The sequence below is a fragment of the Sus scrofa genome, chromosome 7 (assembly GCF_000003025.6).
Source record: "Sus scrofa isolate TJ Tabasco breed Duroc chromosome 7, Sscrofa11.1, whole genome shotgun sequence".
NCBI lineage: Eukaryota > Metazoa > Chordata > Mammalia > Artiodactyla > Suidae > Sus > Sus scrofa.
Genome location: NC_010449.5, coordinates 48726116 through 48750420, shown reverse-complemented (window position 1 = coordinate 48750420; position 24305 = coordinate 48726116). Strand labels below are relative to the sequence as shown.

General features: G+C 42.2%; 1 protein-coding gene across 2 annotated transcripts in view; it reads left to right on the top strand.

Annotated features, from left to right (window-relative positions):
• Positions 1 to 24305, top strand: part of LOC102167410 (5-formyltetrahydrofolate cyclo-ligase) — a 155975-nt gene that overhangs the window by 123072 nt on the left and 8598 nt on the right. Inside the window, exon 5 of one of the 2 annotated variants that reach the window (XR_002345772.1) lies at positions 6425 to 6468. The gene's annotated coding sequence lies outside the window, so the exon portion shown is untranslated. Of the gene's footprint in view, positions 1 to 6424; positions 8724 to 24305 lie in introns of those variants that run through there. The other variant, XM_021098847.1, reaches the window with a different exon arrangement.

The following is a 24305-nucleotide window of genomic DNA, read 5'->3' as shown; positions in this document are numbered from 1 at the left end:
ATGGAAGTTCCCAGGCCAGGGATCCAATCGGATCTGCAACTGCCAGCCTACGGTACAGCAATACAGGATCTGAGCTGTGTCTGTGACTTACACTGAAATAGATGACTATTGTTGGGAAGGAAGAAATTTTCCTCTACCCTTCTAGGTTCTTCTGGCTTATCTAATAGTTAAAATGACATGAGACAGATTAATAGGAGAAAATCAAATGAAAGTTTAATAGCATATATTCAGAGGGAGACCTAGAAAAACTGAGTCGCTTGCTGAAATGGCTGAAATCCCCACTTTAAATAACACCTTCAGTTAAAGAGAAAAGAGGGTGTGGGGGATAGCAGTTTGGGACTTCAAAGGGGAGGAAGCAATTGACAAGGAGATTGAAAAGCAAGTGTTTGATAAACAAATGTTTGCCTCGCCATGCAGAAACGGTGGGACTCAGGGAGAGATTTTAAGAAACAAACTTTGTGGAGTTCCCGTCATGGCTCAGTGGTTAATGAATCCGACTAGGAACCGTGAGGTTGCGGGTTTGATCCCTGGCCTTGCTCAGTGGGTTAAGGATCCGGCATTGCTGTGAGCTCTGGTGTAGGTTGCAGACGTGGCTTAGGATCTGACATTGCTGTGTCTCTGGCGCAGGCCGGTGACTACAGCTCCGATTCAACCCCTAGCCTGGGAACGTCCATATGCAGTGAGAGCGGCCCAAGACATGGCAAAAAAGACAAAAAAAAAAAAAAAAAAGAAAAGAAAAGAAACAAACTTTGCTAGGTTCCTCTCTGTCTACCACTCCTAGTTCACACTGTAGTTACCACTGGTGATAGCTCCCTTTCTGGAACAGGTCCTCTTTCAGGTAAGGTAGTTAGGGGGAAAGTCACTTTCTTCTTGAGTCTTTTTGCTCTTGATTGTTTTCAGCTCCAAGTCATTCCATGCCAAAAAGACATTTTGGTGCCGCAAGTTTTGCCTCCCTCATATGCCGTCTCTATTTCTCTTACACTGGCCTCACTCATTATTGAACTAAGGGTGGAGCTAGGACGCTGCTGGCAATGACTTACAGATAAGGCTGTAAATAGGAACATTTATGACCACAGACAACCAACTCTGGTTCCATGTTAATATGTAGGAAAATATAATCTTTGCTGAACAAGAATTTTAACTATATAGGTATATGTTCCCTAGGGGGGGAAAAAAAAACCCTAGGCACACAGCTTTTAAGAGTGCTGTCCCCTGGTAATTGCTCTAATTACCTGTGAGCTAATTAGGGACCATTATGTATTCAGAAGTGAGATTTTCATCCTTCAAAATTTGCATTTCCAGCGAGAAGCTCATTCTCTATGCATCATAAGGTGAGTGTTCCCTGCTGATTTCCTTTCCTCATATATAAGCCAGGCTCACCCTGGGACTGCCATAATCAGAAGTCCATTAGGCAGAGCCCAAAGAATCCTGGAAGAGGAAGCAGGCTTCCGGAGCACACAGATGGGTCTGGAGACTATGTCATCCTAGAAACAAGTGTTTGAAGGGAGAATTTGGACTGCTCTTTGCAGGGGCGGCTTTTGAATTTGTTCAGTATAATCAAAGGCTTTCCAAAAGAAACCAAATATCAGACACCTCCCCAAGTAAGAACTGGCCATTGCCAGAGCCCTGATAGGAGTCCAGGGGGAGCCTTTCAATTGCCCAGTAGGGCCTACCATGGTGTGTGTAACAATAAATATGGTGGCACATGATCTGTGAGCTGCTTCCTTCCTCTGTGCTGCTTCCACTGACTTTCGCCTTGTGTCTCTGAGTTCCTTTAGGTGTCCCCTGTGGACTGAAGCCTTCTCATTTCATGCCAGGGTTGCGACTTGTTTCCACTTTGTGGGAGAAGAGAGGGAGAGGAGAAGGGAAGGTGGTCGCCTTCCACTGGCCAGCTCTGACCACACATAGCGGGTTGTAGGACAGTAGGCTCTTCAGGGTGGGTTCTGTCCCCAGATAGACATCAGTCCCCATGATGTGCGCCATGGGCTGCTGCTGTGGCCAGGGGAGTCTAGAGGTATGAGTTAGAACAAGATCAATATATTAGATTAGCAGGGTTAGTAAACTCTACACTGTGTAAAGAAAATTAGTTTTGGGTGCTAAGAGGCTTGGGTTTCTCATTCTACTCTGTATTGTCTGTATAATCTTATCCTTTTCCCTATTTGTGGTTGCAAATAGGTAGGTTAATATTGGATTTGAAATAGCAGCTATTTGTCATGCATACCATCACAGCTATGTTCTCTGATCCTGGAAGATGCTAATCAATTACAGATTTATTTTACCCTGAACCCAGGCTTGGCCTCACAATTCTTCTCAACAAGGCACACTTGGTAGCCATGTCAGTTGAGCTTGGACTTGACTTGAGATGTATCTCTTTCCCCAGGGTCAGATGATCCCCAAAGTACCTCTTCCACGCTGCCTGGAAACCAATTATTTCTAAGCAGGTTAACATCAGAATTGAAATCTGGTTTACTCTAATAATTTGCTTAGCAAACTCCCCTCCCTGACCCTCTACTATATTAGTTTTCTATCACCGTGTAACAAATTAGCACAAACCTAGCAGCTTAAAACAATATTTCTCTCCTTTAAAAACTCCTATTCATTATCTTAAGTTTCATAGCTCAGAAGTCCAGGGAAATTCTGCTGGGTTCTGGGCTTAGAGACTCACCAAGCTAAAATCATAGTGTCCGTGGTCTGGACTCTGATCTGTCCAGAGTTCTAGAAGCAAGTCTGCTTCCAGGCTTATTCAGGTCATTGGCAGAATTCAGTCCTGTGTATTTATAGAACTGAAGTCCCTGTTTGCTTGCAGAAAGTTGGCTGGGGGTTGTTCTCAGCTTCTAGGGGCTGCCTGCATTCCCTGGCTAACGGCCCCTTCTATCTTCAAAGCCTGCAGTGGTGCATCAGGTCCTTCTCATGCCTCAAGTCTCTTTTGACTTCCCTTCTGCTTTCCTTCTCTGCATCCAGCCAGAGAAAGTTCTCTACTTTTAATGGCTTTTGTAGTCATATTAAGGCCTCTCTGTTTAATTGCTCCTTTAAAAGCCAATTGTACCATACAACATAAATAATCATAGGAGTGGTATCTCATTAGATTCACAGGTTATAAAGGATTTGGGAAGTCATTTTAAAAGTTTTGCCTACCATATCCCATTCAGAAGTGTCACAGATTCTATGTGAACCAAATTAGAATTAAGAGGCTTAACATGATCAGCTTCTATTGAATCAAAGATTTTGCTCTATTCATTCTAGCAAACAGTGAAACACCTACTGGTACCAGGCACCTCAATACAGTGGTCTCTGCCATCAAGAAGTGCACAGTCTCACCCAAAAAACAGAAATTCATGACCAGACAGCTTCACTGGTGAATTCTATCAAATATTCAAAGAGAATTATTGCAAATCTCTCAAACTCTTCTAAAAATTAAAAGAGGAGGGAATACTTCCAAACTTATTTTATGAATACAGTATTCCCTTGATACAAAAGCCAGAAAAGTATACCACAAGGAAAAATTTTAGGTCAATATCCCCAACAAACATAGATGCAAAAATATTCAACAAAATATTAGCAAACAGAATTTGACAGTACATTAAAAAGATCATATACTATGATCAAATGGGATTTATTCTAGAGATGCAGGGATAGTTCAACATCTATAATCAATCAATGTGATACACTGCATTAACAAAATGAAGGGTAAAAATCATATGATAATTTCAGTAGACACAGAAAAGTCATTTGACAAGATTTGATATCCTGTGATGAATGAAACTCTCAACAAGTGGTTATAAAGGGAATGTATTTCACCATAATAAAGACCATATATGTCAAGCCCATAGCTAACATCATTCTCAGTGGTAAAAATTTGGAAGCTATTCCTCTACGATTGGGAACAAGACAGGTATGCCACTCTCAGCACTTTTATTCAACATAGTATTGGAAGGCCTAGCCAGAGCAATTAGGCAAGAAAAAGAAATAAAAGTTATCTAAATTGAAAAGGAACAAAGAAAACTGTCACTATTTGCACATGATATGTTTTTACATATAGAAATCCTAATGACTCTACCAAAAAACTGTTAGAATTAATAAAAGAATTCAGTACATTTGTAGGATACAAAAATATACATACAGAAATCTGTTTCTATACACTAATAGTGAATTATCAGAGAGAAAAATTAAGAAATAATCCCATTTACAATTTCAACAAAAACATAAAATACCTAGAAATAAATTTAACCAAGGAAATGAAAGACCTATACACTGAAAAGCATAAAACATTGATGAAGACAGAAATAAATAGTAAGATATTCTGTGTTCCTGGACTTGAAGAATTATTGTTAAAATGTCTGTACTACCCAAAGCAATCTACAGATTCAATGCAATCCCTATCAAAATTCCTATGGCATTTTTCACAGAAACAGAACAAACAATCTTAAAATTAGTATGGATACACAGAAGACCCCAAATAGCCAAAGCAATGTTGAGAAAAAAGAACAAAACTGGAGGCATCACACTCCTTGATTTCTAACTTTATTACAAAGCTATAGTAATTAAAACAGTATTGTATTGGCATAAAAACAGATACATAGATCAATGGAACAGAATAGAGAGCCCAGAAATAAACTCACACATATTTGGTTAATTAATTTATGACAAAGGATCCAAGAACACACAATGGGGAAAGGACAGTCTCTTCAATAGTGTTAGGAAAACCAGGCAGCCACATGCAAAACAATGAAACTGGACCACTGTCTTATACCATATACAAAAATGAACTTAAAATAAAGACTTGATATAAGACCCAAAACCATAAAAAATCTTGAAAGAAGACATAAGCAGTAAGCTCCTTGACATCAGTTTTGGCAATGATTTTTTGGGTGGAATTAGACTCAAAAAACAAAGGCAACAAAACCAAAAATAAGCAGTGGGACTACATCAAATTAAAAAGATTCTACCCAGCAAAGGAAAACATAAACAAAATGAAAAGGCAGCCTACTTACTGGAAGAAAATATTTGCAAATGAAATGACTAGTAAGGGGTTAATATCCAAAATGTATAAACAGCTCATATAACTCAATAGCAAAAAAAAAAAAAAAAATCAATCCAATTAAAAAGTGAGCAGAGGATCATAATAGATATCTTTCCAAAGAAAACATACAGATATCCAACAGATATATGATCACTAATCTTCAGGGAAGTACAAATCCAAACCACAATGAGATATCACCTCACACCTGTTAGAATGGTTCTCAAAAAGATGGGAAATAAGTCTTGGCAAGGATGTGGGGAAAAGGGTACCTTGTGCATGGCTGGTGGAAATGTAAATTGGTACAGTCACTGTGGAAAACAGTATGGGTGTTCCTCAAAAAATTAGAAACAGAACTGCTATATGATCCAGCAGTTCCACTCATGGGTATTTATTCAGAGGAAATGAAAGCTCTTAACTTGGAAAGATATATGCACCCATGTTCACTGCAACATTACTTAACCATAGCCAAGATATGGAAGCAACGGAAATGTCCATCGATGGATGAAAGGATAAAGAAAACGTGGTATGTATTAAAAAATGGAATGCCATTCAGCCATAAGAAATGAAATCTTGCCATTTGCAACAAATGGATAGTCCTTGAGGATGTTATGCTAAGTGAAATAAGTCCTATAAAGGCAAATACCATATGGCCTCACTTATATGTGGAGTCTAAAAACAAACAAAAACAAAAAGACAAACCAACCAGCAAACACCAAAATCAAGTTTACAGATACAGAGAAGAGATTGGTGATTGACAGAGGTGGAGGGTGGGGGAAGGGCAACATAGGCAAAGGTAGTCAAAAAGAACAAACTCCCACTTATAAAATAAATGAGTTGTGGGGATGTAATGTACAACATGGCAACTATAATTAATAATACTGTATTGCATATTTGAAAATTGCTAAGGAAGTACACCTTAAAAGTTCTCATCACAAGAAAAATAATTCTATAGCCATGTATGGTGATAGATGTTAACCAGACTTATTGTAGTGTTGATTTTGCAATGTAGTCAAATATTTAATAATTACGTTGTGTACCTGAAACCAATATAGTGTTATATATCAATTTTACCTCAATAAAAATAGAACTTCACAATAATCACCAATGTTCTAGGGGGTTTTATTTATAATAGAGGTGGGTATACAATAAATTGATGGCAATGAATAAGAAATAACCAATTCTGCATGGGAAAGTGGTGGGGAAGGTGATTCCTGGGAAAAAAGTTTGCCAGGAATTTGGAATTTTGGTTGAATAGCAAAGGATGTACTTTTGCCTCTCTTAGTATTTGGCAAGTTCCTTTTCCTCCCAGAATCTGAGTTTCCTCATCAGTATTATAAAAAGTTTAATGAAGATGATCTTTCTAACGTATTTCACTTCTCTTGTCATTTGAATTTACAATTCCAGGTAAATGTGTGTGCATGTGCAGGAGATGGGTGAGGATAAAGAAGGTAAGAGAATCCCTGGAGGTATGTCTCAACTTTCAGTGTCACCTGAGTTCCTTTTGGGACAGATACAAGGGTCAGATACAAGGTCTAGCTATCAATCAGGATGCAACAGAAGCTGGAATTCAAGCTGGCATAAACAACTCGGGCTATAAAACTAGCAGTCCAGGGGTAAGGTGATCTTGATGTTGACTTAGTCCAGTGGCATCCTTTATTTTCCTGCAGTCCTCTTGGCTCTGCTCTGTGCAGGCTAGCAACCGAGTTCTAGACCTCACAGGCAGGTGCAACCTTGTCTAGTGTCTCACTGGGCCCAAGTGGGTCAACTCTGAGGATGGTGAAAAACCTGGTCCTGATTAATGTCATCCTGGGATCTCAACCCATTCATTGGTAAAGATGGGAACAGCATGACCAACTTGACCAGTCAGGATGCTCCCTCAAACTGCTACATGTCGGGGGTTGTGTGGAGTCCACTCACTGGCTTTGAGTCCTGTCCCCTCACCTCGGGACACTGAGAACTCTGCTGAAGGACTAGCAATTAACCCAGCTTTGCTAGGGCACTGATGATGGAGCAGTACATATTATGTGACGCCTTCCAGTATCAGAGTAGCATATGCAGACAAGCCTTGTGGAGAGGCACAGCTTGCCCAAGACAGTGACTAATAGCAAAACCTGGGGCATTGTGGCAGTAGGTCAGTGGCTAATAAAACCACTCAGCAATGAATATGTGGGATAAAGCCTAGAAGCCATTTGGACAATCCTTCATATATAGGCCATGTTCTTAGAATAAAACATAGATAAATGATACTCAGATAAAGATGTCTTCTCTTTAAATCAAGCCTTCCTTTTATTCAGGCAAATTAAAAAAAAAAAAAATCCGAGAGCAGAGGCTTTGCTTCTCTGTGCCGTAGCTCTGCACCATTGGTTCAGTCTCATTTCAGAGATGCAGGAATTTATAATTGGTTTTTCAATTGTCACTGAGGCACCTTAATGGCTTCTTACAAATTATTTGTTGTATGAACAACATTGATGGAAGCCAAACTGGAAAGAAAAAAAAAATTAACCCATACTCAGACCACTCTAACCAATCAAGCTATTTATATTTATTCATGTTTTGCTCAAGCTTTCGCCCATGGGCACACAGCATTTAATCATAGGACAGTCATCATTTATATGTTGTGAGCATCTTCTTGTTCCTTGTGTAATTGTCATAATTATGTTTTTTGGTCTATAATGGATTCCTGGAAATAAAAATTGGTGGCTGTCTTTGACAAAACCATGCCCTCACTCTCTCCAGTGTCCCACCCAGATTGGGAATTGTGGTTAATTCCCCCAACGCCTGTTTTATTTTTATGTTAAGAGAATGAGTGCTCTCTCACAAAGGAAGGTGTGCTACCCTAGGGAGGCATGAATTGCGTGTCTCCAAAGGAACACCTACTCCTGCAGATTTTCTTCCCTTATAATCTTGCTATTTTAATTACACATATATCTTTCTTGGCTCTATTATTTAGGAGTTACAGCCTGTATACTTCCCAAAACAATGGTGTGGTTTAAGGAGAGAGACTGTGGGAAGCCTAATTAGAGATTTGTCCTAGGATTGAGTCCAGACCTGGGAAAGGAAGTGAGAGTAAGACATTACAGGGGAGCTCATCCCTGGCATTTTTGCCCTGACTCTTCCTTCCCATGGAAGACATCTTTAATCAGTTATGATGCTCTTTCACACCAAGCTTGGGTTCACCTTCCAAAATCTTTCTTAACACTGTCCTTGAGGTGCCACTATCCATCAATAACAGTTGACATGTGAGATGAAATCTACTTACTGTGTCTGGTGTTGAGGATGGTGTACAGAGCTAGGGAAAAAGAGCATTCTGAATTTGCCATGGATTATCTCTATAACCGGACGCATTTAAAGATTACACTGTGAGGACACTGGGAAGGAAGGTTTGAATTCTGGAGAGGGCTTGGGTGACTCATTTTACAGAAAATTCCAGTAAGTGTCCTACAGCAACCGGTGTAGCACTGGAAAGTTTATAAGAGGAGTCCACACCCTTGAACTATTCATGGGGTAAAAGGGGACTAAACCTTGGTATTGAGACCTTCAGAGGGTGTACTCCCTGAACACTTTCTTATTTTCTTAATATCCCCTCTCTGATCCTCTTCCTATTTTCCCCACAGCCCCCATTATGAGTTCTGTCATCTGATGTCAGCCTTTCTCAGGATACATCACTCTTGCCCTAAACTTTTACTGGCCCCAAAGTTGGGGAGGATAAAGTTCCAGTCCTGTAGACTGGGGGTGGGTTGGTGGGGTGGGTAGTTGGCAGACTGGGGGTATGCATGTGCATGCTTTGTCCGCAGCTTCTCAGCCACTGAGAACACCCAGGCCATTCTCATTATTAAAAGGATACTGTTTTTGTAAAAGTGAAGGAAAGATGAAGCATGGTTGTGTAGATGACCATATTTTACAAATGAATACTTCTAAAACAAAAATGCCTATAACTAACTACACTGTACTGGGGGTTTTGTGATATGCTACAGGTCTACTGCTCCCCATGAAAGGATCTTCTCTCTGCCCTGAATGGGTACTCTGTGATTCTGTTTGACCTCATCTGGAGATGACATCAAAATATGTACCTTTGAGGCCTTTGGGAATGGAAGACTGGCTGTAGTGGTCCATCTGACTTATTCTGTGATAGACCCTATCTTGGACCTACATTCTAGTCTCACTTCTTTAGTGGTGATGGCATCTGATTCCTTGAAATGCCCAAGATGAAATGCTTTATCACATCCAATATTAATTTTCTTCCAAAGGCCAGTCTAGTCTCTGGTCAGGAATTTGCATTTCTTATTAGCATTACTTCAGCCTTACTTCTTGTGAAACATTCATCTTGATCTCCTTTCTGCTCTCACCCATATTAATTGAGAAAGTCCTGTTTAAATGATCTGGGATCCTCAGAGAGTATCTGTGTAACCTCAGATTTCCTCCCCAAGAGTTGAGGAATGTTTTAGTTCATTTCTCTGCAAGTGACCATTGTAGTAATGTCTTTTTCTCTCTTTAGAGTGTATTCCGTGTTCTTCAGTCTGCCCTGACTAGTATCCTGCTGTCAGATAGGATACTCCTGTGGCTTGCAGCATATCCACAATCTCCACCTCCCTTTTATCATATTCTAACGCCCCTCCAACCACATACATTGTGATGGAAATGATGGATGTGTTCAAGAGTTTCTCTCTTGAAATAAACTTGAAATAATTACTCTGTCACTTGAACAAATTGAAATCTGATTTATGTTTCAGAAATTCTGTGGGCAGATTTTATATACTGCAGTGTTTCATATTCTATCATGTTTGGTGTTTTGTTTTTTTTTTAATGAGACTTTGGACAATATGCTGGGTTTGGGGATTGTTGTCAGTCAGATGGGTTAGGGTTATGCTGTGGTAATAAATAATCCCTAAACCTCACTTGCTTAGAACAATAAAGGTTTATTTCTTGTTTATGCTACATGTTCATCCCAGCTTGGCCAGCAGAATTTCACCATGTTTCATTTAGGAGTAGAGGCCAACAGAGGCTTCACTGCTGTCCTTTGTTCACTGGTCACTGTGGCACGAAGAAGAAAGGGAACATGGTGAATGGCACAATGGATTTTTTAATTTGTTTTATTTCATTTTGTTTTGTGCTTTTATTCAATTTTGGGGGTATAATTAAAGTATCAGAAACTGCATGTATTTAAAATGTACAATTTGATGCATCTACACATGCATACATATCTTTCACCATCACTACAAAGAGGAAAATGAATAATTCCGTCACCCTCCCCCCCCCCAACATTCCTCATTCCCTTTGCTATCCATACCTCCATCCCCCTCATCCTCAGGCAACACTTGCCTGCTTTCTGTTACTATAGATTGGTTTGTCTGTTCTAGAATTTTTTTCTTTTTTCTTTTTGGCCTCCCTCTGGCATATGGAGTTCCCAGGCCAGGGATCAGATTCCAGCCACAGTGGTGATCTTCACTGCAACTGTGGCAATGCTGGATCCTTAATCTATCGTACTGGGCTGGGGATCAAACCTGTGTCCCAGTGCTCCAGAGGCACTGCTGATCCCCTTGTGCCACAGTGGGAACTCCTAGAATTTTTTATAAATGGAATTATACTGCAGGCACTCTTTTTCAACTGGCTTCTTTCATCCAGGATGATTTGTAGAATCATCAAGTTTTGTGCGTACCAGTAGTTCATTCTGTTTCATTGCTGAGTAGTAGTCCATTGTGTGGATATACCATGATTTGTTTATCCATTCATCTTTTGATTGAAATCTGATTTATTTCTAGTTTTTGGCTGTTGTAAATAATGACGAAAAGAGCATTTAGGTACAAATATTTATATAGACATATGCTTTTATTTATCTTGGATACATACATACCTGGGAGTGAAGGTTTTCCAAAGTGGTTATACTAGTTTACATCCCCTAGGAATTTATGAGAGTTCCAGTGGCTCCAAATTCTCACCAACTCTTGGTATGGTCAGTTTCAAAAATTTCAGCCATTCTATAGGGTGAGTAGTGACATCTCACTATAATTTGATTTGCATTTACCTAATGAGAAATGATGCTGAACTTTGTGTGTGTGTGTGTGTGTGTGTGTGTGTGTGTGTGTGTGTGTTTATTGGCCATACAGTGTCCTATGATGCTATCTATGCTCCCGACTTTGGGCTGGTACGTCAACTTGGTGGAATGACCTGTATCCAGGTTTTTTCAATGAGGCTATTTGTCCAGGATCCATGTACTCTAGCATCAGCTAGCATCCTTGTCCTGCTTTGTTTGGTCTGAACCAGCTTAGCCCTTTCATTTCTCCCCTTACTTATGGCAGTTTTGTGGGCTCTTTGTTAAAGATGCCCTCCCACTTCCTCAGGATCTGCACCTCTAGTAATCTCTGCATATTCTTCATTTTTCTGTCATGCTGATTTCAATGGTAGATCTTTCACTTTAGACCTGACTTCTACTTCTTTGCCTGCCTCCCTTTTCCATTTGACCCTTTGGGCTGCAATGCCAGAGCTACCTTAATCCCAGGGCTCTTTTGATTCCAATTTATGCCACACCCCAGAGTTGAGTGTGAGGCCCTCCCAGTTCTGGCAACATCCAGGTGCCAGAGATGTAATTCCAAGTCTGAATCCTGGACAATCTACTATCCCAGGGGCACCCAGAGAACCTTGAAAAGAAAGTGATATTAAGTAGGACAGTTTGTAGGGTATAAAAAATTCATGTGAAAATTATGGTGACATAATATCCATTCTGTTCATCTCAAAAAAAAAAAAATTAACAAGTCAAGTCCTGTTGAAGTTCCTCCCAGATCTCCTGCCAAGAACATCCTCTCTTCTAGCATCAGTCAGTCTGAGACTTAAATCAGTGCAAGATTTCCAAGGTTACGGCAGATTCTGGATGATGCTAGCAAACAACAGGTGAGAGGAATCAGTAGGTCTCCTAGCAGGAGAGTCAAGCCTGACAGTTAAGTGTCTGGCAGATCCAGCCACTGTAAGAGGAGCATGTCAAGAAAGGCATAGGGCTCCAGAAGTGGGCTTGGGTACGACAGGTAATAAAACCGAATTTCAGGAATGGAGCCTTGAGCTGGAGGTCCACGCTGAGGCAGGTTGACTGGGGCTCAAGCAGGAGCTACCTGTGGGGGCTGGCATTTTATGCAGCCTGGGCCACAGGACTGGGGATGACATGAGGCCGGCCGCAAATCCACAGTTTACACTGATCCTGCAGGATGGGGACGGGGGGGAAGGGAAGGTGCGGCTGCTCCAGCTGTGGGTGCTGATGAATGAGTGAAGGGGCGCCAGGCAGTGTGTAATGAAGGAAATCATGTGCCGCTTATTTATAGAGGACTAAAAATGAACATTCTTTCCAGATGCAAACCCTCACACTCCTCCCAAGGAACCCAAGAAAAGAAGCACACAAATCCAGCTTACGGAGAGAGAGTCTTTCCAAGGTTTTAAATTGTGTTACCCTATTACAGAAGTCATGGACGAACTCCATTATAATTCTGGGCTCTGCCTGGCATTGTCACCTGCAGTGTGGACCTGGGAGGAGACCTGCTCCATGAGGTGGTGGGGCTGGGAGGCCTGAGAGCCAGCTGCAGCTGTGGGTCAGGGAGAAAGCCCAGGTAGCAGGTAAAACACACCAGCACGTCTCAACTTCCATGTGCATACACGTGAAGTTCTGGTTAAATATAGATTGTGAGTCAGTAGGTCTGGGGCAGGACCCAATCCTGCATTTCGGACAAGCTTCAGGTGATGCCTGGTGCTGCTAATCTGTAGACCACAAGTTGAGTAGCAAGAAAATATGATATTCAGAAGGTGGCAGGAGGTATGAGGGCATTCAGGCAAAAAAATAGTTGTCAGAGTGAACGGGTGAAAGGCATGTTGGTAGAGGTGGTGAAGGACAGTAATAGGACAGAGGAGTGAGTGGTTCAGGTAGAGCCACAGGGCAGTGGTGTGCCTGTGTGGATTCCGTGAGCAGGAGCTGATGTGCTGTTTCCATGGGCACTGGAACCGGATGACCTAAGGGATGCCTGGGTCAGCTCATTCCTACCCGTGATCAATGTAGTTGGTCTCTCTAGGCACCAGTTTCTACTCTAGTCCACCTGTTACTGGATTATTGTGAATATTAAATAGCCCATCACATGCAAAGGGCTCTAGCCATAGGCTTTGAGCATGGGGACCACCGAGGATGGGCACATCTCCCAATAACAGTAGGCAGGGACAGGTGAGTTCACGGTAAGTGGATGGGACTGGGACGAGGCAGACCCCTCAATGTCAGACCTTGGGATGTGAAGAGACTGTGGTCTTTGGGAATGAAGAGATAGCTCCATAGAAACGACAGGGGAGAAGGGTGTGGTCAGCCTCCCATCTAAGGGTTTGGGGCTCAGTGCCATGGTGTAGGGCTGGTCTGATTAAAACTCTCCTGCCCAAGATCAGAATCCAGCCGGCGGCCAAGGCAGAGCTTGGCCCGAGGGCACAGGACACAATAAGGGAGAAGAGAGGCTGAGGCAGGGAGCAGGCCAGTCTGAGTCTCCAGAGCATGTTGTCAGCAGCAAGGCCCCTGGGCAGGGCCACTTTTCTTTCCTACCAACAGCCACAGGTAGCACTGCTTCTTAACTTTTGCCTCACTTTTGTTATCTGTGGAAAACCATGCTTATGAATTGATTCTAAATGACAGTCTTGTAAGGTCCTTAAAAAGCTGTCTGTGCTTTGTGTCTCTCTTTCTCTTTCGTTTGTTTACATGGAGTTTGTTTGTTTATTCCCATGACATGCAGAAGTTCCAGGACTAGGGACTGAACCCGAGTCAATGCAGTGACAATGCCACTTAACCTGCTGCGTCGCCAGATAAATCCTCTGTCTCTTTTTCCACCTCTCATTCGCTAGTCAACCCACTGTAATTCAAAATCTCTTTTGGTTTTATAGAATCAGCTCTGCAAAAACTTTCTAGCTGTTAAATCCAATAGATACTTTTTAGTTTTGTATTAGTTAGCCTCTAGAAGGCCACTCACATTTGTCCATGAATCCCTCCATCCTGAGACTCTTCTGCTTTGGCTTCCTTGACCCTGTTTTCCCGTGGCTTGTCACCCTCATTTCTGAGAGTCTTTATCTGGGTCATCCATACCCTTACTCTTTTTCCAGCTTCTCCTTAAGTGCTGGGGTTCTCCAATGCTTGGTCCATTATCTTTTTCTGTTCTATCTCTACAACATATTTGCTCCTCTTCTTCCTCCTTCTTCTTCTTCCTCCTTCTTCTTCTTCCTTTTTTTTTTTTTTTTGTCTTTTTAGACATGTGGCATATGGAGGTTCCCAGGCTAGGGGTCTAGTCGGAGTTGCAGCCACTGGCCTATGCCACAGCCACAGCAACACCAACACCAGATCCGAGCTGCATCTGTGACCTACACCACGGCTCACAGCAACACCAGATCCTTAACCCACTGATTGAAGCCAGGGATCGAACCTGCATCCTCATGAATGCTAGTCAGATTTGTTTCTGCTGAACCACTATGGGAACTCCCTCCTCCTTCTTTTTAAAGTCAGGAAACTTTCAGTTGTATGTGACGGAAATGATACTCAATTCATTAAATTTTGTTTTATTATTATTATTTCTTTTGGCTGCACCGGGGTCAGGGATCGAACCTGCACCACGGCAGTGACAATGCTGGATCCGTAAACCACTGAGCCATCACAGATCTCCCATCTTACCATTTTTAAGTGTACAGTTCAATAGTGTTAAGTCATTCACATTGTTGTACAGCCAATCTCCGGAACCCTTCATCTTGCAAAACATTAAACAACTCCCCCTTCCCTCCTCTTCCAGCCCCTGGTAGCTACCCTTCTACTTTCTGTGTCTATGATTTTGACCACTCTAGATACCTTGTATAAGTGCAGTCATGCAGTGTTTCTCATTTTGTCACTGGCTTATTCATTTAATGTCCTCAAGGTTCATCTATGTTGTAGCCCGTGTGAGAATTTCCTTCCATTTTAAGGCCGAATAATATTCCATTTCATGTATATGCCGTATTTTTTTTAACCATTTCTCCATTTACAGACAGTTAGGTTGCTTCCATATATTGGCTATTGTGGATAATGTTACTGTGAACTTGGGTGTACAAATACCTCTTCAAGACACTTTTTCCAGTTCCTTTGGGTATAGACCTAGAAGTCAAATTTTGGACTACTCAATTTTTTTTTATTGAAGTATAGTTGACTTACAATGTTTGGTCAATTTCTGCTCTATGGCAAAGTGACCCATTCATACATATACATACATACATTTGTTTTCTCATATTATCCTCCATCACGAGTGACTGGATATATTTCTCTGTGCTATACAGTAGGACCTTATTGTCTATCCATTCTAAATGTAGTAATTTGCATCTACTAACCCCAAAGTCCCAGTGCATCCCCCTCCTCCCCTCCCTTTGCCCCCTTGGCAAGCACAAGTCTGTTTTCCATATCTGTGAATCTGCTTCTCTTCTGTAGATAGGTTCATCTGTGCCATATTTTAGGCTCCACACATAAGTGATATCCTATGGTATTTGTTTTGCTCTTTCTGACTTACTTCACTTAGTGTGAGACTCTTTAGTTGCATCCGTGTTGCTGCAAATGGCATTATTTTGTTCTTTTTTATGGCCGAGTTGGACTACTCAGGTTTTTTTTTTTCATCAAAAAGGAAAAGAAAGAATAAAAAAGAGATGATCCAGAGGCATAGAAATGGGGACATGTGGAGGTGAACTTCCAGCCACTGGGGTCCCAGGGTGCTATCTTTCATTTGGAGTTTCTTTCTTGCTGACATTTTCTTCTCATGCCATGGGAAATGGGCTTCCAAAGGCCTCGGATTCAAATTACCGCATACTGAGTGGTTTAAACAACAGTAATGAATTCCCACAGTTTTGAAGGCCGGAAGTCTGAGATCAAGGTTTAGGCAGGGTTAGTTCCTTCCAAGGGTTGTGAGCTATTTCAGGTTCTACCCTGGCCTCTCATGGTTTGTTGGCATCTTCGGTGGTTCTGGGTTTGTGAAGCATCACTCCAATCTCTGCTTTTATTTTCACATGACATTATCCCTGGGACAGGAGAGATTTTCTCCTTTTTATAAGGACACCAGTTATTGGATCAGGGTCCACTCTAATGACCTAAATTTAACTCGATTATCTCTGTAAAGAGGTACGTGACCAAGTAAGGTCACATTCTGAGATCCTGGGGGCTAAGACTTTTATCTCTTTTTCCCCATTACGAACCATAAAGTCACACTAGTACACCAATTCCAGTCCACTGCCCTCAGATATATTCCAGTCGTTCTCTCTACCATCTCCCTTCTTTGACAGTAAGCAGTCTGGCTCTGATTACCTACAACATTATTACTTATTGACGGAATCCCTTTTATCAACAAGTCTCCTAGTCCACGCTCTGTTACACTTTGCAGGTGGGCAGTCAAGTTACACTGCCCTCTCCACTGGGATCACTCTTGCCAAATAATACTCGTGTTAACAGCAAGGATCAAGCCCCTCTTTCCCGCCTCCATGGCCCTTTGGGACCTACCAGTTCTTAGACCCCAGAATTACACTTATTTGGAAAGTAACATTTATACAGCGGTTTGGGATTTCTCAGGAATGTACACATGTGCTTTTATTTAAAGTCATCCTAAGAGCATCCTAAGAGCTCTGTGAGGTGGGTCTTCAGCCCTGCTTTAGAGATCAAGAAACCCAAACTGATTTAAACTGTGTTGGCGGGATCACGACAAGTAGCTCAGCCTGGGATTACGTCATACACTTCATGTCCTTCTGCACCTGACTATGACGTGGTATAGATGACCCTGAATATTCCACAGGGTTAGGAAAGACACCTTAGAACTTCAGGACCCTGAAGAGAGGGTGCATTTTTCAGATTTTTTTCAGTTAGTTCGTTGCATTTTCATGTCTCCTGTGGTGTGTGAAGTGAATTTTCTGGAGTTATCCTTTACCATCTCTAAACATACACATTCGTGATCTGTGATTTGTGCAGTATAGAACTTGAGTTCTCGCTTCACAATGAAATGTAGATTTTTCCATTTAAAGTTAAGTCCTTCATATTTAAATGCTAAATAGGGTGGTACTTTTAAAAGAATTCCAGATGGTTACATCAGGAGACAAAGAATTTAAAAAAAGAGGGACTAGCCCAAGATTACTCATAGAGCTTGAAGCCTTTTTGATTTAGTTATGAATGAAACACATTTTCATTTATCTTGTGTTCGACTTTTCATACTTTGTTCTAAAATGATTGCCACCCCCTGTGACTGTAAGCCCTTGGGCATGTGGTTTTCCCCTCCCCCAGGCCTTCCCCCCCCCACCGCTGTGCCTGACTTCCCTCACAAACCTATTATTTTTGCCAATATAAGATGAAGTTGCTCTGCTTAGAATAAGAGGAGGCTCTCCTAAGCCTGTAGGTGTTTTCCTACACAGCTTGTCTCTTCGAAGAAGACAGTCTGTGTGGGTCAGAGAGGAGGCTGGGGGGCTGTGTTGCTGCTGCGCCTTGAGCTTTGCAGACAGAAGTCCGCCACTAAGGTCCTTCCTCCAGGTTCCTCTCAGGGTTCAATGGCCAAGACTGGCACCTGGTAGTTTCTCTCGGAGAAGGTAAGGCACTTGGGTTGGGTTATCAGAAACCATCCTCTCACCTGAGGTTCTCAGAGACCAGGCTTCTTCCCTCCCTCTGTGTGGGCTGCCCCTCTGCTTCTCTGAGCTGAAGAGGTTGTGAAGAAGAGGAGGAGGCAGAGAAAGGCTAGAAAGGAGGCACCCTCCCTGTGGTTTGGGTTCACAAGGACACATTGCAGAAGTCCTCAAGGAATCAAGAGGGCTTTGCCCAGATATTACCATGTGAAGGTGATGCCCACTTGGCTTTGGGAGCCTGGCTTCAACACCCTGATGTCACTTCCTCAGCCAAGAGACTCAGGCTGGCTCTTGATATGGCCATCAGGTTCCAGAGGGCTACCCAGGGGCCACAGGAGATGACAGGCCCCATTGAAACCACTAGGGTTTTAGCAGCAGACAGTTTTGATTAGGATCCAAACCTTGGTACTTATAAGAGCTGTCGCCTCCCTGATCATGTACCCCCATTGGAAAAGCAAAATGGCTCCTGGATCTCCTTGAAAGACTTCTCATAAGATGGTATTGTCCTTCCACATGTGGTAAACGCAGCTGTCGTCTTCCATGTAATAGCCAAAGACTGGTTCTTCACTCTGCTTTATAGATCACAATGAACTTTTTCAGTCACCTCTGACCACACTGTCTGCAAAATAGTGTCCTGGAGGTCACGCTGTCCTTCTGCCCTCACCTGCACCAGGCAGGTGTTTCCGTGACAGTCTGCTTTCGACCTGCCTCTCACATGCTCTCACTCTCAAGGGCAGACAGTCTGCCTGTTGTACTCGCTGCTGCACTCATCACTCCTTGAATCAGTGTCTGCCTCAAGGGAAGCTCTCAATTCATATTTATTAATTGAGGGAACGAATGAAAAAAAATTTAGAAGGGTGGAAATCTTTCCGTACAGGACCAAATTAGGTAGGACAGGTTTTTTTTTGTCAGTAGCTCAAGAAAGCAAGGCACATATGGGATTCTGGAACCACAATAGATGCATAAAGTCAAAGTCAGTGCTTGGGACGAGCCGAGGTAAGCCCTGGAAATATGCCTTGTCTTGATAGGAGAGATGGATCTGGGGCCAGGATCAAGTCTGTAGTTATTTAAACATCAGTGCCAGAAGAGCAAGGGCGAGGTTCAAATCTATTGGGTCATTCTGGGGTTAAAAGCTGAAAGAAAGGAAGAAAGGAATTGGACTCAGGAAGAACATAGTAATAAAAGATAGCATTTATTTCTCATTTGTTCATTTATTTATTTGCAGTTTATAGGTATTATCTCACTTACTCCTTATAAAAACCTTGCAAGGCATTATCTATTATTACCTCCATTTTGCCGATAAGGACATCGAGACACAGAAAGCAAAAGCAACTTGCCCAAATATTCCTGGATGGTTAGGGGCTGAACTCGGGGTCAGTCACAGCGGTCTGGCTCCCAAGTTAGACCAGCACAGGTACTAGGCACATGGGCTCTTTCTTTAGGCCTCCACATCAATGTTTCTGACCTCTCCACTGAGCAGAAACTTTCTTCAGAATGAGTCCCTGGGTTTGACACAGTAATCATTTGAAATAACCCAAGCTGGTGATGATATCGGTTAAACTGGAATAGTTCTTAAAAATGCACATCTTCGTCCTGCAATGCTCATTTGTCGAAATGATAGGTTCCCAAGCACCCCGGATTCAGAGATGGTCAGAACCAGGAGCTCCTTAGAGCCCTCCTGGAGTGCCCCTTTATCCTACGGATGGGAAACCAAGCAGGAGAACTCTGCCTCTCCTTCACTGTCCCTTTTACGGGCTAGTGGGGAGCCAAAGAGCGTGGAGATTGAGTCCAGGCTCTGGTCCACTATTTCACATTTGTGATTTGTGCAGGCTACTTGAGCTCTTTTTAGTCTCTATTTCTGGTAAAATGAAAACAAGTGCTTTCATGCATGATGCACACGCCACAGAGTCAGCGCTCAGGAGGGGTCGTTTTAGAAACCTGGACTCTTGCTACTGTTTCACTCCCATATCCTCAGCATGATGGCTTGTCACCTCATGGTCACAACACGGTGCACACAATGCATTTAGTGCAGGTTGGCGGAAAGGAGGGGCTGGGACATGTCTCACCGAAAAAATGACTTCTTGTTTATAAGTTCGAAGTTCACTGGGTGCACCGTATGAACTTTTATTTGCTACTCCAGCCAGTGCTGCAGCCTATGTATGAGCATCCAGAGTCAGCCAGTTGTGACAATGCTGGCTTCCCTTCATCCTTACTGGTACCAAGTGAGGTTTTCACTAGTGCTTCTTGCTGGTAACCAGCATTGGTTAGAAGGAAATCTGATCTTCCTGGCCCCCTGTGGTTGGGTAGGAGCCAATGATGAGATCTGGCCAGCGAAATATGAGTACAAGTGCTGTATGTCACTTCTGGATTCGAGCACTTAATTGCCTATGTGTGACTTTCTAGAATTCCCCTGATACAGTAACTGTGGAAGCAGAAGTGGATTTGGGGGCTCCATAACCCTGGATCCCTGAGCGTCAGCAGAACATCTCTGCTGACTTGTAATGTACACGAGCATGAAGGAGAAGTAAAACTTAGTTTAAGCTAGGAGTTGGTAAACTATGGCCTGCAGGCCAAATCTGGCCCATCTCCTGTTCTGTAACTAAAACTTTATTGGGACACAGCCTTACCCATTCATTTATGAATTATCTAATGGTTGCTTTTTTGGCTGTAGAGACAGAGTTGAGTAGTTGCTGCGGAGACTGTATGGATCACAAAGCCTAAAATATTTACTGTTTGGTACTTTACAGAAAAAAGTTTGTCAGTCACTGTTTTCAGTCACCTTTTGTGGTGGTTTGTTATTACAGCATAACTAGCCTCTCCTGATTGCTTTCCTGAGTACAGTTTTTAAAGCTTGCTAATTTCATGGGTTTAAAAAAAAATAGGGTAACATTGTGTTTACATGTCTTTGATTTTTACTAGAGTCGCACGTTTTTCTCTTTGTTGACTACTTGCTACTTGTATTTGTTTGTTTGTTTGTTTTTTTAGGGCCACACCCGAGGCACATGGAGGTTCCCAGGCAAGGGGTCTAATTGGAGCTGTTGCTGCCAGCCTACGCCACAGCCACAGCCATGCCAGATCCTTAACGCACTGAGGCCACAGAACGAACCCTCAACCTCATGGTTCCTAGTCGGATTCGTTTCCGCTGCGCCAAGATGGGAACGTCTGTATTTTTCTTTTGTTTGTTTATGGCCTTTACCATTTTATCATTAGGAGTCTAGTCATTTTCTTATTGATTTGATTGAGTTCTCAAAGGAGAGAGGATATTAATCTTTTGTTGTTTATATTTGATTTACTCTACCAAGGCTTAGCTTAGAAAGGAGGTAGTCCTTTTTCTCCAGAAGTCCAATAAATATTTAATTATATTTGCTCTACTTTTTGTATTTGATTAAAATTTTTAAAAAAATCTATCAGTAATTCATTTCAGTGCAAGGGAGAAGGTAGGTACCTAGATGAATGCTTTTTTGAAATCGCTGATCAGTTTTCTGATGCTATTTATTTATTTATTGCTTTTTAGGGCCGAATCCACCGCATATGGAAGTTCCCAGCCTAGGGGTCGAATCAAAGCTACAGCTGCTGGCCTACACCACAGCCACAGCAAGGCAGGATCGAGCCGCATCTGTGACCTAGACCACAGCTCACAGCAACGCCAGATCCTTAACCCACTGAGCGAGGCCAGGGATGGAACCTACATCCTCATGGATCCTAGTCAGGTTCGTTTCTGCTGCACCACAACAGGACTCCCCCCAACACAGTTTATTGATAAACCTTCCCTTTCTCATTGTTTTTTTAATACTCCTTTTATAATTTAAGTTCTTTTATATGAAGTAGTCCATCTTAAGGCTAGTTTTTCTGCTGAAAGGATTATCCTTATATTCTTGCGAAGTTGCTTTTGTTATCATATTAAGTGAAGAAGCAAAATACAAAGACGTATATATGTATTTTATGCACAGTAAAAAGAATTTTATGCACAGTAAAAATAGACTGGAAGAAAAAAAATTCTAAAATGTTTATAATGACAGTGTTTGTATAAATCTGTGTTTTATAGTTTTCACCGTCTTTCCATTTTTTGGTCATTTTCTAAATCTTCTCACATACTCCCAAATGGAAAACTCGTTTATTTTACGGGAAGAAATTCATCCTAAAGTGGAATCTTGGTTTCCTAATTTCTTTGACTTCTATTATATTTACTGCTACCTTGAGAGATTCTTCTGCGGTTCTAAAATACGTCCATACTGTTTAAATTCTACCGGCCTCTGTTTCCTGCCGTGTGAAGCCGTTAGCTTTCACCTGTTATCTCTCATCACCTTCTTATTTATTCAGACAAAAACTCTTTTACCTATTTGCTACTTTTCAACCCTCAGAGCTCTATTGAGATTTAGATCAATGTTGGCAAAAGCTTTGGCACCTGAGGGAGAAATGGGGGGTGGGGGGATGGAGGGGGTGGGAGGGTGAGCAGGGGCTTGGCTCCAGGAGATGGGAACCCCCAGGCCTGAGGGCTCCTGACTTAGCTTCCAGTGCTCCAGGCTCGCCTCCCCAACCACTGACCACACATCTCTACCTACCATGTCCACAACTGTCCTCATCAGATACAACCTCAACTTTCCTATGCTTCCCACAGCCTCCATCTACCTCGCTGCCCTCAGCAGAGACTGGAATTCCTCCTTTCTCCAAGCTCCCTCATTGTCATCATCACCAGGCTCATTCATCCACGATATTCCTCTTAAAACTCTCCTATCATCCATCTCGGCTCCTAGCTCAAGCCTTCGTGATCACTCAGATTGGAGGCGGGGGGCTTCTCCTCTTCTCTGGTCTAACATACTCTTAGAGCCTGCCAGGTTCTCTTGCTAAAATACAAGTCGAGATCAGGTTCTTTTCTTTAAAACTCCCCATTGTTGATTTTGTATCCTGACATCCATTCTGTTCTTGCTGTTCAGCTTTAGTCCTTATGTTTCATCTTCTTGGTATCTGATCTTCAGCATTTTGTAAAGAGTAGTAGCTAATAATGCTCAGAGCTATTCTTTATTGAGTGTTTTTATGGGTCAGGAGCTATGCTAAGATCTTTATGTATATTAGTGTAGGTATTTCTCATAACTCTCCGAGGATGGTATTATTAGCATCTCCATCTTATAGGTGGAGAAACTGAGACGCAGAAAGATGAAATAACTTGTCTAAGTTCCCATGACTACCACTGAGTAGACCTGGGAATCACATCCGGGTTTCTCTGACTTTGCAGTTCACACTCTTAGGCATCAGGCTGTATTCCTTCTCATACTTCTTTGACTTGACTTGCCCTTGTGGGGTGTCTGTGCCCAGTGCTGACCCAATAGAAATTCCACACCCTCTAGAAACTATCATACTAAGCAAAGTTGGTCAGACGGTGAAAGACAAACATATGATATCACTTATACATGGAATAAAAACAAAAGGATACAAATGAACTTATTTGCAGAACAGAAACAGATTCACAGACATTGTCAAACTTATGGTTACCAATGAGGACAGGTGGGATGGGGGAGGAATGGATTGGGGGTTTGGGCTTAGCATGTACACATTGAGGGATACAGAATGATTGGCCAATGGGGACCTGCTGTATCGCACAGAGACCTCTACCCAGTATTCTGTGATGATCTTTGTGGGAAAAGACTCCGAAAGAGAATGAGTGTGTGTACATGTAGAACTGAATCACTTTGTTGTACAACAGAAATGATCACAACCTTGTAAATCAATTCTACCTCAATAAAATTTTTTAAAAAAGGAAATTCACACCGTTATTTCAGCTCCTTTGGAACTCCCTACCCATGAAGTGAATACTCTGGCCAGGTTACCTTTCCCTCGCTGTGAGGAGAAAGGGGCTTCTTCAGTGAAGGAAGTGGATGAGCGACCCTTTGGGATCTCTGCCGGCTTTGGATTAGGTGATTCGTGTGGTGGGTGCTTCGTGGACCATGGTCTGCCATGACAGTGGCCAGTGAATAGGCAGGATGTCCCAGGAAAACAGAGTGTCTTTGGGACCTCTGCCTGTTGGTTAAGTGTTCTGGATTGTGCACAGGTCAGCGTTCTTGCTTCAAGATGGCCAGCTGTGCTGTCAGCCAGATTTTTACACCTCCTGTGTCCTGGCCATGTCTGGCTCTTGGAGAGGATGGTGGGGTGAGGGGCTTGTCCCAACTCTACTTTCAGTGAAGTTACTTTGTTAGTTTGCCATCAGTGATAATAGTATTTATACCATAGGAATCACAAAGGTGACAAATCATGGCTTTCTTTTTCTCACAGAACCAGTTGTAAGCCACTTATCAGAACAGCACTGAATACAATCCATGGGTTGAGTGCACAGGCTTTATCATCAGAGAGGTCTGGGTTTGTATCCCAGATACATCACTTCCTAGCTATGGTTCTCCAAACCTCAGGTTCCTCATTGGAAGAATAAGGATGCTAATAGCAACATAATAGGGTTGTTGTGAGGATTAAATGAGATAATACGTGTAGAGTGCTTAGTAGAGTGCCTTACCCACTGTAAACATTCAACAGTTGATAGTAACTATTATTGCTAATAAATGAATAAAAATGAAGACGTTATGACAGCCATTAAAATGTCTTGAACGTCCAAATTGAAGCATGCCCTTAACTACATGTAATGTGTCACGGAGACACAAACTAGAATACCAAGTGTACCTGTTTCCCGCAG